This window comes from Panthera onca, chromosome C2, assembly GCF_046562875.1.
Source record: "Panthera onca isolate mPanOnc1 chromosome C2, mPanOnc1 haplotype 2, whole genome shotgun sequence".
Classification (NCBI taxonomy): Eukaryota; Metazoa; Chordata; class Mammalia; order Carnivora; family Felidae; genus Panthera; species Panthera onca.
Window position 1 is genome coordinate 60850995 of NC_138347.1, and position 13164 is coordinate 60864158.

Here is a 13164-nt window from a genome sequence, read left to right on the forward strand (position 1 = left end):
GCAGGATAAGAAAAAAGAAAGAAGAAAATTGTTTCCATACCACTGGCATGAAAGTATGTGGCTTCTCATCCCTAAAGTACCTGATAAACGATGTGAGATCAAACCTTCTGAATGCATTCTATGTTACCACAGCACTTAAATGCCTTTAATAATTCCATTGGGTATTTAAAAAGTTAAGGCGGATACATATTTTAGAATAGCTTCAGTAAACTATTTACGAACAAAATAGGATTCAAATATAAATATTGCAAAACTCAATCTTAAAAAATTCAAAATAAAGGAACTACAGGCACAAATAATCATGAGAAAGTCTCCTACATAGGTCTTCATGTATAGTAGAGGTTAAAAGTTAAGGTGCTATGATATCTGTTTTTTTGCCAAGACACAGATGTGTCTTCTGACAGTTTCCTTTCCAGAGTCCCACCGAAAGTAGTGACACCTAGTGGGTTTATAACAAGATACTAAAGAATACCTTCCTCCACCTTTTTCACTGCCCTTCCACAGAAAACACCTGCCAGAGAAACAAACATGAGGTAAGTCAGTTACTTGACACATGATTACAGAAATGAGCCATGGTTATAACTACAACAAGCAAGTATTCTTCAGAAATCATGTGAAATGCAATATATTTTAAATGTAAATGAATCTTTTTCACTTTGAAAGTCTTCCATCTGCTGAGGGCACCTTCTCTTGACCTTGATGCACTGTGTCATTAAAAGCAACCACATATTCAAGGTTAGAATATGGCTGGCTTGCCCATTTTCTTTTCTGTATTAGAGATGTGTGCAACCTCCACATTTTACATAGAGCAATCATGCCAATGCCCACAAACAAAATTCTTCCTTCAACTCAAAACACATAGGTTAATGTTTTTTCAACCTGCAGCAACATGGTTTCAAAAAGCTTCAACTGCCTTTTTACTAGCATTACAATAGGTCTTGGTATGAATTATTTTCCTGCATCTGGCTCTGTCTTGGGTAACTGGGACCTTAGCAAGTACTTGGAGAATAAAGTTACATAGCTCATATATTCAAAGGAGGATTTATTTTTATATCAACTTTTTAATGATTTCTTAGGTACTTTTCTTTCTTTATGTCAGGAGATAAAATGAAAGGAATCAGATTCCCTGCCATGGAAATAAAATTATTTTCTCTGTTTCTAGAGGCCTATTTATTTATTGTTCTTGAGGTATAATTGACATACACTATTATACTAGTTTCAGGTGCACAACATGGTGATTTGATGTTTGATTTGATTGGTAAATGTCCACCACAATAAGTCTAGTTATCATCTGTCACCATGCAAAATTAACATGTTATTGACTATATTCTCTATGCTTTACTTTATATCCTCATGCCATTTAATTTACAACTAGAAGTTGGTACTTCTTGATCCCTTTCACCCATTTTATACCCTCAACCCCTCCCCTCTGGCAAACACCAACCTTTTCTCTATATTTATGAGGCTGAGTTTTGTTTTGTTTGTTTTGTCTTTTAGATTGTACAAATAAGGGGAATCATGTGATACTTGTCTCTCTCTTACTGACTTATTTCACTTAGCATAATACCCTCAAGATCCATCCTTGTTATTGCAAACGGTAAGATTTTATTGTTTTTTTATGGCTGAGTAGTATTCCATTGTGTTTACATACCACATGTTTTTTATCCATACATCTATAGATACAGAAAGGTTACTTGTAAACAATGCTGCAATAAAGATAATGGTACATATATCTTTCTGTGTTAGTGTTTTTGCTTTCTTCAGATAGATACTTTGGATAGATAGTAGTGAAATTGCTGGATCATATGATAGTTCTATTTTTAACTTTTTGAGGAACCTCCACAATCAGTTTTCCACGGTGGCTATACCAATGTACATTGCCACCAACATTACACGAAGGTTCCTTTTACTCCATATCCTAGCCAACACTTGTTACTTCTTGTCTTTTTTATTATAGTCATTGTAACAGATGTAAGGTAATATCGTGGTTTTGATTTGTATCTCCCTGATGATTAGTGATGTTGAGTAACATTTCATGCACCTGTTATCCATCTGTATATCTTCTTTACAAAATATTTATTCAGGCCCTCTGCCCATTTAAATTTATATTGCTTGTTTTCTTGTTATTGAAATGTACGAGTTCTTTATACATTTTGATAGTAATCCCTTATTGGATATATGATTTGTAAACATCTTCTCCCATTCAGTAGCCTGCATTTTATTTGTTGATGGTTTCTTTCACTGTGCAGAAGCTTTTTAGTTTGATATAGTCCCATTTGTTTTCCTTTGCCTTCAGAGTAAGATCCAAAAAGCATCACTAGGACCAATGTCAAAGGAGCTTACTGCCAACATTTTCTTCTAGAAGTTTGATGGTTTCAGGTCTTAGATTCAAGTCTATTCCATTTTGGGTTAACTTTTGCATATAATATAAGATAATGGTCTAGTTTCATTCATTTGCATACAGCTGTCAAGTTTTCCAGCAACATTTACTGAACGGACTGTCCTTTCCCACTGTATATTCTTGCCTCCTTTATAGTAATTAATTGGCCTTATATATGTGGGTTTATTTATGGGCTCTCTGTTTCATTGTTATATGTGGCTGTTTTATGCCAATATCATATAGCTTTTTTTTAATTTTATTTTTTTAATTTGCATCCAAATTAGCATATAGTGCAACAATGATTTCAGGAGTAGATTCCTTAATGCCCCTTATCCATTTAGCCCATTCCCCCTCCCACAACCCCTCCAGTAACCCTCTGTTTGTTCTCCACATTTAAGAGTCTCTTATGTTTTGTCCCCCTCCCTGTTTTTATATTATTTTTGCTTCCCTTCCCTTATGTTCATCTGTTCTGTGTCTTAAAGTCCTCTTATGAGTGAAGTCATATGATATTTGTCTTTCTCTGACTGACTAATTTCGCTTAGCATAATACCCTCTAGTTCCATCCACGTAGTTGCAAATGGCAAGATTTCATTCTTTTCGACTGCCGAGTAATACTCCATTGTGTATATATACCACACCTTCTTTATCCATTCATCTATTGATGGACATCTGGGCTCCTTCCATACTTTGGCTATTGTTGATAGTGCTGCTATAAACATTGGGGTGCATGTGTCCCTTTGAAACAGCATATCTTTATCCCTTGGATAAATACCTAGTAGTGCAATTGCTGGGTCATAGGGTAGTTCTATTTTTAACTTTTTGAGGAAACTCCATACTGTTTTCCAGAGTGGCTGCACCAGTTTGCATTCCCACCAAAAGAGATCCCCTTTCTCCATATCCTCACCAACATCTGTTGTTGCCTGAGCTGTTAATGTTGGCCATTCTGACAGGTGTGAGGTGGTATCTCATTGTGGTTTTGATTTGTATTTCCCTGATGATGAGTGATGTTGAGCATTTTTTCATGTGTTGGTTGGCCATATGGATGTCTTCTTTGAAGAAGTATCTATTCATGTCTTTTGCCCATTTCTTCACTGGATTATTTGTTTTTTGGGTGTTGAGTTTGATAAGTTCTTTATAGATTTTGGATACTAACCCTTTATCTGATATGTCATTTGCAAATATCTTCTCCCATTCTGTCGGTTGCCTTTTAGTTTTGCTGGTTGTTTCCTTCGCTGTGCAGAAACTTTTTATTTTGATGAGGACCCAATAGTTCATTTTTGCTTTTGTTTCCCTTGCCTTCAGAGACGTGTTGAGTAAGAAGTTGCTGTGGCCAAGATCAAAGTGGTTTTTGCCTGCTTTCTCCTCAAGGATTTTGAAGGCTTCCTGTCTTACATTTAGGTCTTTCATCCATTTTGAGTTTATTTTTGTGTATGATGTAAGAAAGTGGTCCAGGTTCATTCTTCTGCATGTCGCTGTCCAGTTTTCCCAGCACCACTTGCTGAAGAGACTATCTTTATTCCATTGGATATTCTTTCCTGCTTTGTCAAATATTAGTTGGCCATACGTTTGTGGGTCCATTTGGGGGTTCTCTGTTCTGTTCCATTGATCTGAGTGTCTGTTTTTGTGCCATATCATATAACTTTTTAAGTTTGAAATCAGGGAGCATGATCCCTCCAGCTTTGTTATTCATCCTCAAGGTTTCTTTGGTTGACATAGGTAGGGTCTTTTGTGGTTCTATATGAATTTTAGAATTATTTGTTCCAGTTCTGTGAAAAATGCCATGGAAATTTTGATAGGGATTGCACTGGACCTATAGATTGCTTTAAGTGATATGGACATTTTAACCATATTAATTGTCTCAATCCACAAGCACAGAATACCTTTCCATTTATTTGTGTCTCCTTTAATTTCTTTCATAAGTGTCTTACAGTTTTCACCTCCTTGGTTAAATTTATTCCTAGGTATTTTATTCTTTTTGATGAGGTTTTGAATGGTATTTTTCTCTTGATTTTGGTTTCTGGTAGTTCATTATTAGTATATAGAAATGCAGTAATTTTGGGGGTGCCTGGATGGCTCAGCTGGTTGAGCATCAGACTCTTGGCTCAGGTCATGATCCCAGGATCATGGGATCAAGCTCCAAATCAAGCTCCACACTCTCTTTCTCTCCTTCTGCCCCTCTCCACTCTCTCTCTCTCTAAAAAAAGGAACTGCAACAATTTTGTATATTGATTTTGTATCCTGCAACCTTACTAAATTCATTTATGTGTTCTAATAGTTTGTTGTTGTTGTTGTTTTGGTGGAGTCTTTAGGATTTTCTATATATAGCATAGAATCTGCAAATAGCATCAATTTTACTTCTTCCTTTCCAAGTTGGATAACTTTCATTTGTTTCTCTTCATCAATTTCTCTGGCTAGGACTTGCCATAGTATATTCAATAAAAGTCAGAGTAGGCATCTTTGCTTTGTTCCTGTTCTTAGAGGAAATGCTTTTATCTTCTACCTTTAAGTATTATATTAGCTGTGGACTTGTCATAGAAGGTTTTTATCATGTTGAGGTCTATAGCCCCTTTGTTGAGACTGTTTATCACAAATGAATGTTGAATTTTGTTAAATGCTATCTCTGCATCTTTTGAGATGTCATATGATTTTTATCCTTCATTTTGTTAATACATTGTATGATGTTGATTGATTTGTGGATGTTGAACCATCCTTGTATCTTGGAGTAAATCCCACTTGATCATGATGTATGATATGATCTCTTTAATGTACTATTGTATTTGGTTTGCTAATATCTAATTGAAGACTTTTGCACTTATTGTTAATCAGGGGTATTGGCCTGTAACTTTCTTTCTTTCCCTTTTCCCCCTCCCCCTCCTTCCTCTCCCATTCTCTCCCCTCCTCTCCTCTCCCCTTCTCTCTCTCTCTCTCTTTTTTTTCCCTGGTGTCCGTGTCTGCTTTTGGTTTCATGGTAATGCTGGCCTCATAAAATGAGTTTGGAAATGTTCACTTTTATTCTCTTTTTTGGGAGAGTTTGAGAAAAATCAGTATTAACTCTGAATATTTAGTAGAATTCACCAGTGAAGCTGTCTGGTATTGAACTTTTGTTTTTTGGGAGGCTTTTTGTTACTAATTAAATTTCATTACTAGCAATTAGTCTATTCAGATTTTATTCTTCTTCATGATTCAGTCTTGGAAGACTGTAGGTCTCTAGGGATCTATCCATTTCTCCTAGGTCATCCAAAATGTTCACAGTAGTCTTATGTTCCTTTGTATTTCTGTGGTATCAGTTGTGATGTCTCCTCTTTAACTTCTGATTTTATTTATTTTCACCCTCTCTCTTTTTCTTGGTGAATCTAGCCAAAGGTTTGTCATTTTTGTTACCTTTTCAGAGCATCAGCTCTTAGTTTCATTGATCTCTCATTGCCTTTTAATCTGTATTTCATTTCTTTCTGCCCCAATCTTTATTATTTCCTTCCCTCTATTAACTCTGGGCTTCATTTGTTCTTTTTATGGTTCTTTTAGGTGTGAAAAGTTGTTTATTTAAAAATTTTCTTGTTTCTTGAGGACTGTGTTGTTAAGAACATCTCCCTAAGAACTACTTTTGCTTCATTCCATAGACTTCAGTATGTGATATTTCTGTTTTCATTTGTCTCTAGGTGTTTTTTGATTTCTCTTTTGGTTTCTTCTATGACTCCATAGTTGTTCAGTAACATGTTGTTCAGTCTCCATGTATCTGTATTTTTTGCAGTTTTTGTTTTTGTTTTGTAATTGATACCATTGTGGTCCAAAAAGATTTCTGATATGATTTCAGTATTCTTTAATTTACTGAGACTTTTTTTGTGGCCTAACATATGATCTATCCTGGAGAATGTTCGATGGGCAATTGAGCAGAATATTTTTTCTGCTGCTTTTGCATAGAGTGTTCTGTATATATCTATTAAGCCCATCTGGTCTAATGTGTTGTTAAAGGTCAATGTTTCCTTACTGATTTTCCTAATGGATAATCTAAATCTATTCATTGATGTAGGTGGGGGTGTTAAAGTGCCCTACTATTATTGTATTGCTGCAATTTTCTTCCTTTAGGTCTGTTAATATTTGATTTACATATTTTGGTACTTCTATATTGGGTTCATGTATATTTACAAGTGTTATAACTTCTTGCTGGGTTGATTTTTTTATCATTATGTACTGCCCTGATCCTCTTTGTATTTTATTACACTCTTTGTTTTAAAGTATACCTTGTCTAATATGAGTAAAGCTATACCAGCTTTCATTTCATTTTATTTGCATGGAATATCTTTTTCCACCCTTTACTTCCCATCCCTTTACTTTCAGTATGTGTGTATCCTTACACTGAAGTGAGTCTCTTGTAGGCAGCATATAGATGGGTCTTATTTTTTTTATTAATTCTTCCACTCTTTGTCTTTTGATTGGAGAATTTAGTCCATTTACATTTAAAGTAATCAGTGATAGGTTTGTACTTATTTCCATTTTGTTAATTATTTTCTGGCTGTTTTATAGTTCTTCTATCCCTTTCTTCTTCTCTTGCTCTCTTCCTTTGTCATTTGATGACTTTCTTTAGTGGTATGTTTAGATTCTTTTCTCTTAATCTTTTGTGTATCTGCTATAAATTTTTGCTTTGTGGTTACCATGAAGCTTACAGAAACAACTTGTATGTATAACAGTTTAATTTAAGTTGATAACATTCTAAAGCTCTATATTTTAACTCCCTACTGTTTCATGTTTTTGATGTTACATTTTATATCTTTTTATTTATGTCTCCCCTAACTAATCATTATAACTTTAGTTAATTTAACTATTTTGTCTTTTAACCTTCAGAGTATCTTTATAAATGATTAATCTGCTACTTTACTATATATTTATCTTTTCCACTGAGAGTTTTAGTTTCATAATTTTTCTGGTTATTAATTAGTGGTATTTCTTTTTAGCTTAAAGAAGTCCCTTTAAACCTTGATAGTAAGGCCAGTTTAATAGTGACAAACTCCTTCAGCTTTTCTTGTCTTGAAAACCCTTTATCTCTCCTTTGCATCTGAATGATAACCATGCTGGGTACAGTATTCTTGGTTGGAAGTGTTTTCCTTCCAGCACATTGAGAATATGCCATGCCACTCTCTTCTGGTGTACAAAATTTCTACTCAGAAATCTGCTGATAGCCTTATGGGGTTTCCCTTGTATGTAACTTTTTCTCTCACTGCTTTTAAGATTCTCTATTTGTCATTAACTTCTGACATTTTAATTATAATGTGTTGGAATGGATCTTTTTGGGTTCATCTTACTTTGAACTTGCTGGGCTTCCAGGACATGGAGGTCTGTTTCCTTCCCTAGGGTAGGGAAATTTTCAACTCTTATTTCTTCAAATAAGTTTCCTGCTACTTTCTCTCTTTCATTTTTCTGGGACCCCTATAATGCAAATGTTATTCTGCTTGATATCTTATAGATCCCTTACATTGCCTTCATTTAATTTTTTATATTTTTGCTGCTCTGTTTGGATGAGTTCCATTGCTTTGTCTTCCATCTTGCTAATCCATTCTTCTGCTTCATCCAGTCTGCTGTTGAATCCCTATAGTGTAATTTTTCAGTTCAGCTATTGTATTCTTGAGTTCTATGAGTTCTGTTTGGTACTTTCTTATATTATCTACACCTTTGCTGAAATTGTCAGTGTGTTCATCCATTCTTTCTCCCTGTTTGGTGGTCACCTTTAATGACCATTGCTTTGAATTCTTGACCAGGTAGATTACTTATTGACCTATCATTAAGGTCTTTTTCTGGGGCTTCTTCTTTTTCTATCACTTGAAACATTTTCTCTTCATTTGAAATATTATCTCATTTTACATGGCTCTCTGTGTTTGTTTTTATGTATAAGGCAAAACAGCTATCCCCCGCAGTCTTGAAGGAGTGGCCTTATGTGGGTAATCAACTTCACCCTTAGTTGATTCACCCTTAGGGAAAAGTTTAGCTTTTCCCTAGTTCTTGGTTGTGTCTGAAGCATTTGTGATTATCTAAACCACTTGATTTTCTTGACATGTTCCTATTGTTGTAGGTATGACAAGACCTGTCAGTGTTCCAGGGGAGGAATTTAATTGAGCACCTAGTTTCAAGATGACTGAAAGCCAGACCCTCACTCAATAGCTTTTAATGTATATATGGGGTGCTTGGGTGGCTCAGTTGGTTAAGCATCCAACTCTTGATTTCAGCTCAGGGCATGTTCTCATAGTTGTGAGTTCGAGCCCTGTGTTGGGCTCTGCACTGACAGTGTGTAGCTTGCACTACAAGGCTAGAGAAGATAACCACGTTCATTTGGATTCTGTCAGATATGTCACCTTGTAATCTTGAATAAGAGTGAGAGCAGGTAGCAATAATACCTCTATTGGCCTATCCTTTTTAAAGTTAAATATCAATTTTGGGAGTACCTGGGTGGCTCGGTTGGTTGAGTATCAGACTCTTGATTTCAGCTCAGGTCATGATCCCAGGGTCATGAGTTTGAGCCCCAAGTCGGGCTCTGTGCTGACAGTGTGGAATCTGCTTGGGATTCTTTCTCTCCCACTTCCTCTGCCCCTGCCCCCACTCTCTCTCAAAATAAGTAAATAAATCTAAAAACACACAAACAGACTAAAGTATATAAACCTATACAGTCTTGCGGGTCTGCAATAATAATCCCTGCTGCACTCCAGACTAGGAGTTACAGGGGTGTCCCCTGGGCAACAGTTGCAAAAATTAGGGTTCCAAATGAGTGTATACGTTCATTTCTGGAGTCTTGTCAATCTGTAGTGAGGCCAAAAGGTTGTACAAGGTTGGTGTTTTCTTGTTTACATTCCTTGGGAGTACCACCTTAGTTTCTAGATATGTGGGAAATCTAAAGCATATCCTTTAGGCTGAAGCTCTAGGCTAAGTATGTAGGCTTTTCTCACAGGAAGACTGGGATTGTGTTTCATTCTGCTGTCTGTTCAGTGCCCTGGGGGTGGCAGACTGTCAAGAACTGTCTTTCTGATTTCATGGAGCTCAAGAATGCCAACCCCCTTGGTCTCGAGGGCCAGGAAATAAAGGGGCATCCCCTGTGTGGATTGGTGCATCCATTGGCTTTAATTAGGCAGCTGGAGACTGTAAGAGCAGGCATTCTTGCCAGCTTCAGAAAGGCAGCAGGTAAAAGTCTTGACTGGGTGCACCCATGGACTTTAAGAATGCAGGAGAACAGTGTCTTATCTGTGTGCAGGTGCCAACTTTAGGCTAGGAGCATATTGCGACTGTGTGTGCTTGCCAGCCCCACAGCCTGGGAGTAAGATAGTGTTGCAACCACCTGCACTCTCCTGCTCAGCAAGACAGCAGGATAGTGCTGTGACCACTTGCCCTGCCTGTCTTATCAAAATGGTTGGAGAGTGCCATGTCTAAGCTCACTTGCCTGTGCCAAAAGTGTTGGTTGAGAGTGTAAAAATAGTGTCCAGCAGGGCCTCCATCCCCAGGCCATGTTTCAACTGTCCCCTGCCCCTCCAGCATATGATTTTAAATCAGCAAATAAGTGTCCTTCATGCATAGTCCAGGTGCTTTTCAAACTGCTATTTTTTCTCTGGGTCTCGGGGCAAATGAGATTGCATGTGAACCCTTTAAAAAAGGTCAGCCCTGATGGTTTTCTAAGCCAGAAATTTTGGGGGCTCATCTCTGGTGCGGATCCCAGGAGTTGGAGCATTTGAAGTGGGGCACCAGCCTCTCACTCCTCTAGAAGTGCCCGACTGATGCGATCCCTTCCTACTGTGGGTTGGTACACTAACAGTGGGGTTTTTGGTGAGACTATGTCTCTGCCTCTCTTAGCCATCTCAGTGTGGTCATTTCATCCTTTGTTGTGGAGATCCATTAATTTAATTTTCAGATCTTTCTCAGAGGGAAATGATCCATATGAAACTGTAGATTTGTTGTGCCCCGGGGAGGAAGTGAGCTCAGGATCTTCCTACACTGGCACCTTGCAGAAGCCCAAAGACTTTTGTTTTGAAGACAAAATGAGTTTTAACTCAAGGGAAATTGCAGTAAAATCTCAGACACTGTAATCAGTGACTGCATTAAAACTCACTAGAAGTATGCCAACTTCCATGTGAGGCCACAATTCAGCCAGGATTACAAAGAAACATTATCCACTTTGCTTGTGGCCATTCTGACATTCTATACTGTAAAATTATAGATCAAGGCAATCATCTCTAATATGTTACACACAAATATACACACATACATACACAAACATACAGTGATTTTTCTTCTGTGATCATATAATAAACAGAAAGTTTTTAGTTTACTCTAGGCTAAGGTCTAGCAAACACATATAAAAAGCATATTAAATTTTTCTGATTATAAATATAATAGTGCTCACCAAATATTCAGTGACTGGTTAAACAACTGTGGTACACCCTTACAAGAAATACTATGAAGTTGCCCAAAAAAGGTAGATTGATATGTTATATGACAAGACACATGACATACATGATAAATCCTCTTGCATGAATAAAATGAAGATCTATGTGTATATATACTGGCATATACATAAATATTTTTTTCTGGGAAGATATACAAGACACTTTTGATTGGAGAGACAAGGAGAATTATATATTTTTATATATTATATAAATTATATCTTTTATTTATATTTATATTTATTATACATTTTTCTATTGTTTGAATTTCCAATTATATGCTTAAAAATAATGCCAATAAGAACACCTGAATAATAAGGTTATGAGTAATTTTTTCTCTCTTTTTCTCTGTATTAAAAAAACACATATTTTAAGAGGAAATATCTCTAAAATATGTTATATAAAAGTAATTCATGTTATAAGAAATTTGAAAGTACTAAAAAAAGAATTTAAAAAACCTTGTAATTCTCTGGCTCAACAATAACCGCTGTTGAATGTTTGGTGGCTTGTGTTCAGTTTGTGTAGTCTTTTTCCCCTCCACTTTGGGGAAAGTAGAAAGATTCTTTTCATTCTTTTAGGTGGAGGGACCTAAAAGAATGAACTGCTCCATGAACTGTTCTGCTATCTATCTTTCTGGATGCCCTCCATCAGTACACTGTTTTTGATTGCTAGGATGCTGTTGGAGCATCACAGGCTATATGTGACACTTCTCAAAACTGCACAAGTAGTCCTGGTATTGCTCCCTGAAACGCATGATCCCTGTATCACTTCATAATACTATCTGGCATCTCATTATAGACATCATGTGATCTCTATGGAGTTGGAAGCAAAAGTATCCTCATCATGTCCCACAATTATTATAGTGTTTGCACCAAAATAGTTTCTGGAGGGCTCAGAAGTGCTCTGTTTTTCTGAACATATAAGATGCTTCCCTGCAAGGTACTTGGGCCTTAGAATTTCTTCAAAGGTAAGGACGTTGAAAGAACACAGAGAGGTGACATACTTTGTGTTATTTCTTAGGCAATTGACTTCTAGATTACAACACCTTCCAGTACTTTATTTTTTGAGGATAATTTTCTGAGGTAGGATTTTAACCCTCTCTTCCATGCAAACACCTAGGTGTTACCATTCAGCTTTTAACTACCTTATCCTCTTTTCAACAAATTTAAGAATTATCCCACCTTTGTTGTTGCTGTTATTGAATATAAGATAATAATGATAATCATTATTTTTATTATGGCTAACTTTCATTGATTTTTTTTTTATATGTTGGGCAGCCTACTTACACTATTCTTATTTAATTCTCAAAATACCACTATTGTTGTTGTTATTTTATAGATGAGAAAACCCAGACTCACAAATGTTGAAAAACTTGTCAAATGTCACAAATTCATTAACAGGCAGATGAAGACTCACATCTGCCTTGGGCTGATTCCAAACCTCCCTTAAGATCACTTTTCAGATTAGGTTTACATGACTCCTTACTCAGAAGTGCAAACTATGCCCACAGCTTTCCTTTTTGCTTTCTTATCTTTCTATTACTGTGTGTGTGTGTGCACGTGTGTGTGTGTGCATGTGTGTGTGCAAGACAGAGAACTCCAAATAAAATACTACAAAAATTCCTTCTTTAGGACTCCATTTTTCGCACCTCTAAAATGGATAGCAACTATCTCAGAGGTTTATTATGAAGACCAAATGAAATAATATACATGAAAGCACTTAGTACACCTAAAATAAAACATTATCCTTATTGCTATACATGTTTCCCTCCTTTGCATAATAGATGTGTTCTGGAGAAGGTGATTATGGAAATGTATAGGCTTAACTTCTATTATCAAATCAAAGAGCAATTACATTATAAAATCGTAGAAAAAAGATTCCCAACAGATTGTGATGAAGACTTGATGTAAGGCAGGGGTTCAAGTGGAGGTTGTGCCTCTGAGTGTTACACTGGAAGCATTCTGTGTGTTGGCATCACTTTCCAAAACCCCTAACTCTTTCTCTGCAGCCTCCAGATAATTCCTGAATCTAACTCATCAGTTTCCAGAGATGATTTCATTCTTTTCTTTTTGTCTGATTATGAGGTCCAGTGGAATTTGTATGAAACAATGATGCTTCATCTGATGGCCCCATCCCACACATGATATAGAATAGTTAGAAAATTCCTTTAATTTGAGATTTCCAATTAGATACACTGACTCTGTATGTTGGGTTATAAGTTTCAGTAATATGTATTAATAATACTTAGATTCATCATATTCATCATACTGAAAGGCTTCTGGGTCAGGAACCATGTCTTCCACTTTTTTGGAAACCCTACACTTACAAATGAGTCCTATAAATAAAATAAAACTTAAAATAGTACTGACT

General features: G+C 36.3%; 1 protein-coding gene across 48 annotated transcripts in view; it reads right to left on the minus strand.

The window, feature by feature from the left end:
• Positions 1–13164, minus strand: part of ZBTB20 (zinc finger and BTB domain containing 20) — a 785665-nt gene that overhangs the window by 267076 nt on the left and 505425 nt on the right. Inside the window, exon 7 of one of the 48 annotated variants that reach the window (XM_078453017.2) lies at positions 473–511. The exons of the other annotated variants lie outside the window; for them this stretch is intronic. The gene's annotated coding sequence lies outside the window, so the exon portion shown is untranslated. The remainder of the gene's footprint in view (positions 1–472; positions 512–13164) is intronic. 48 annotated transcript variants of the gene reach the window in all.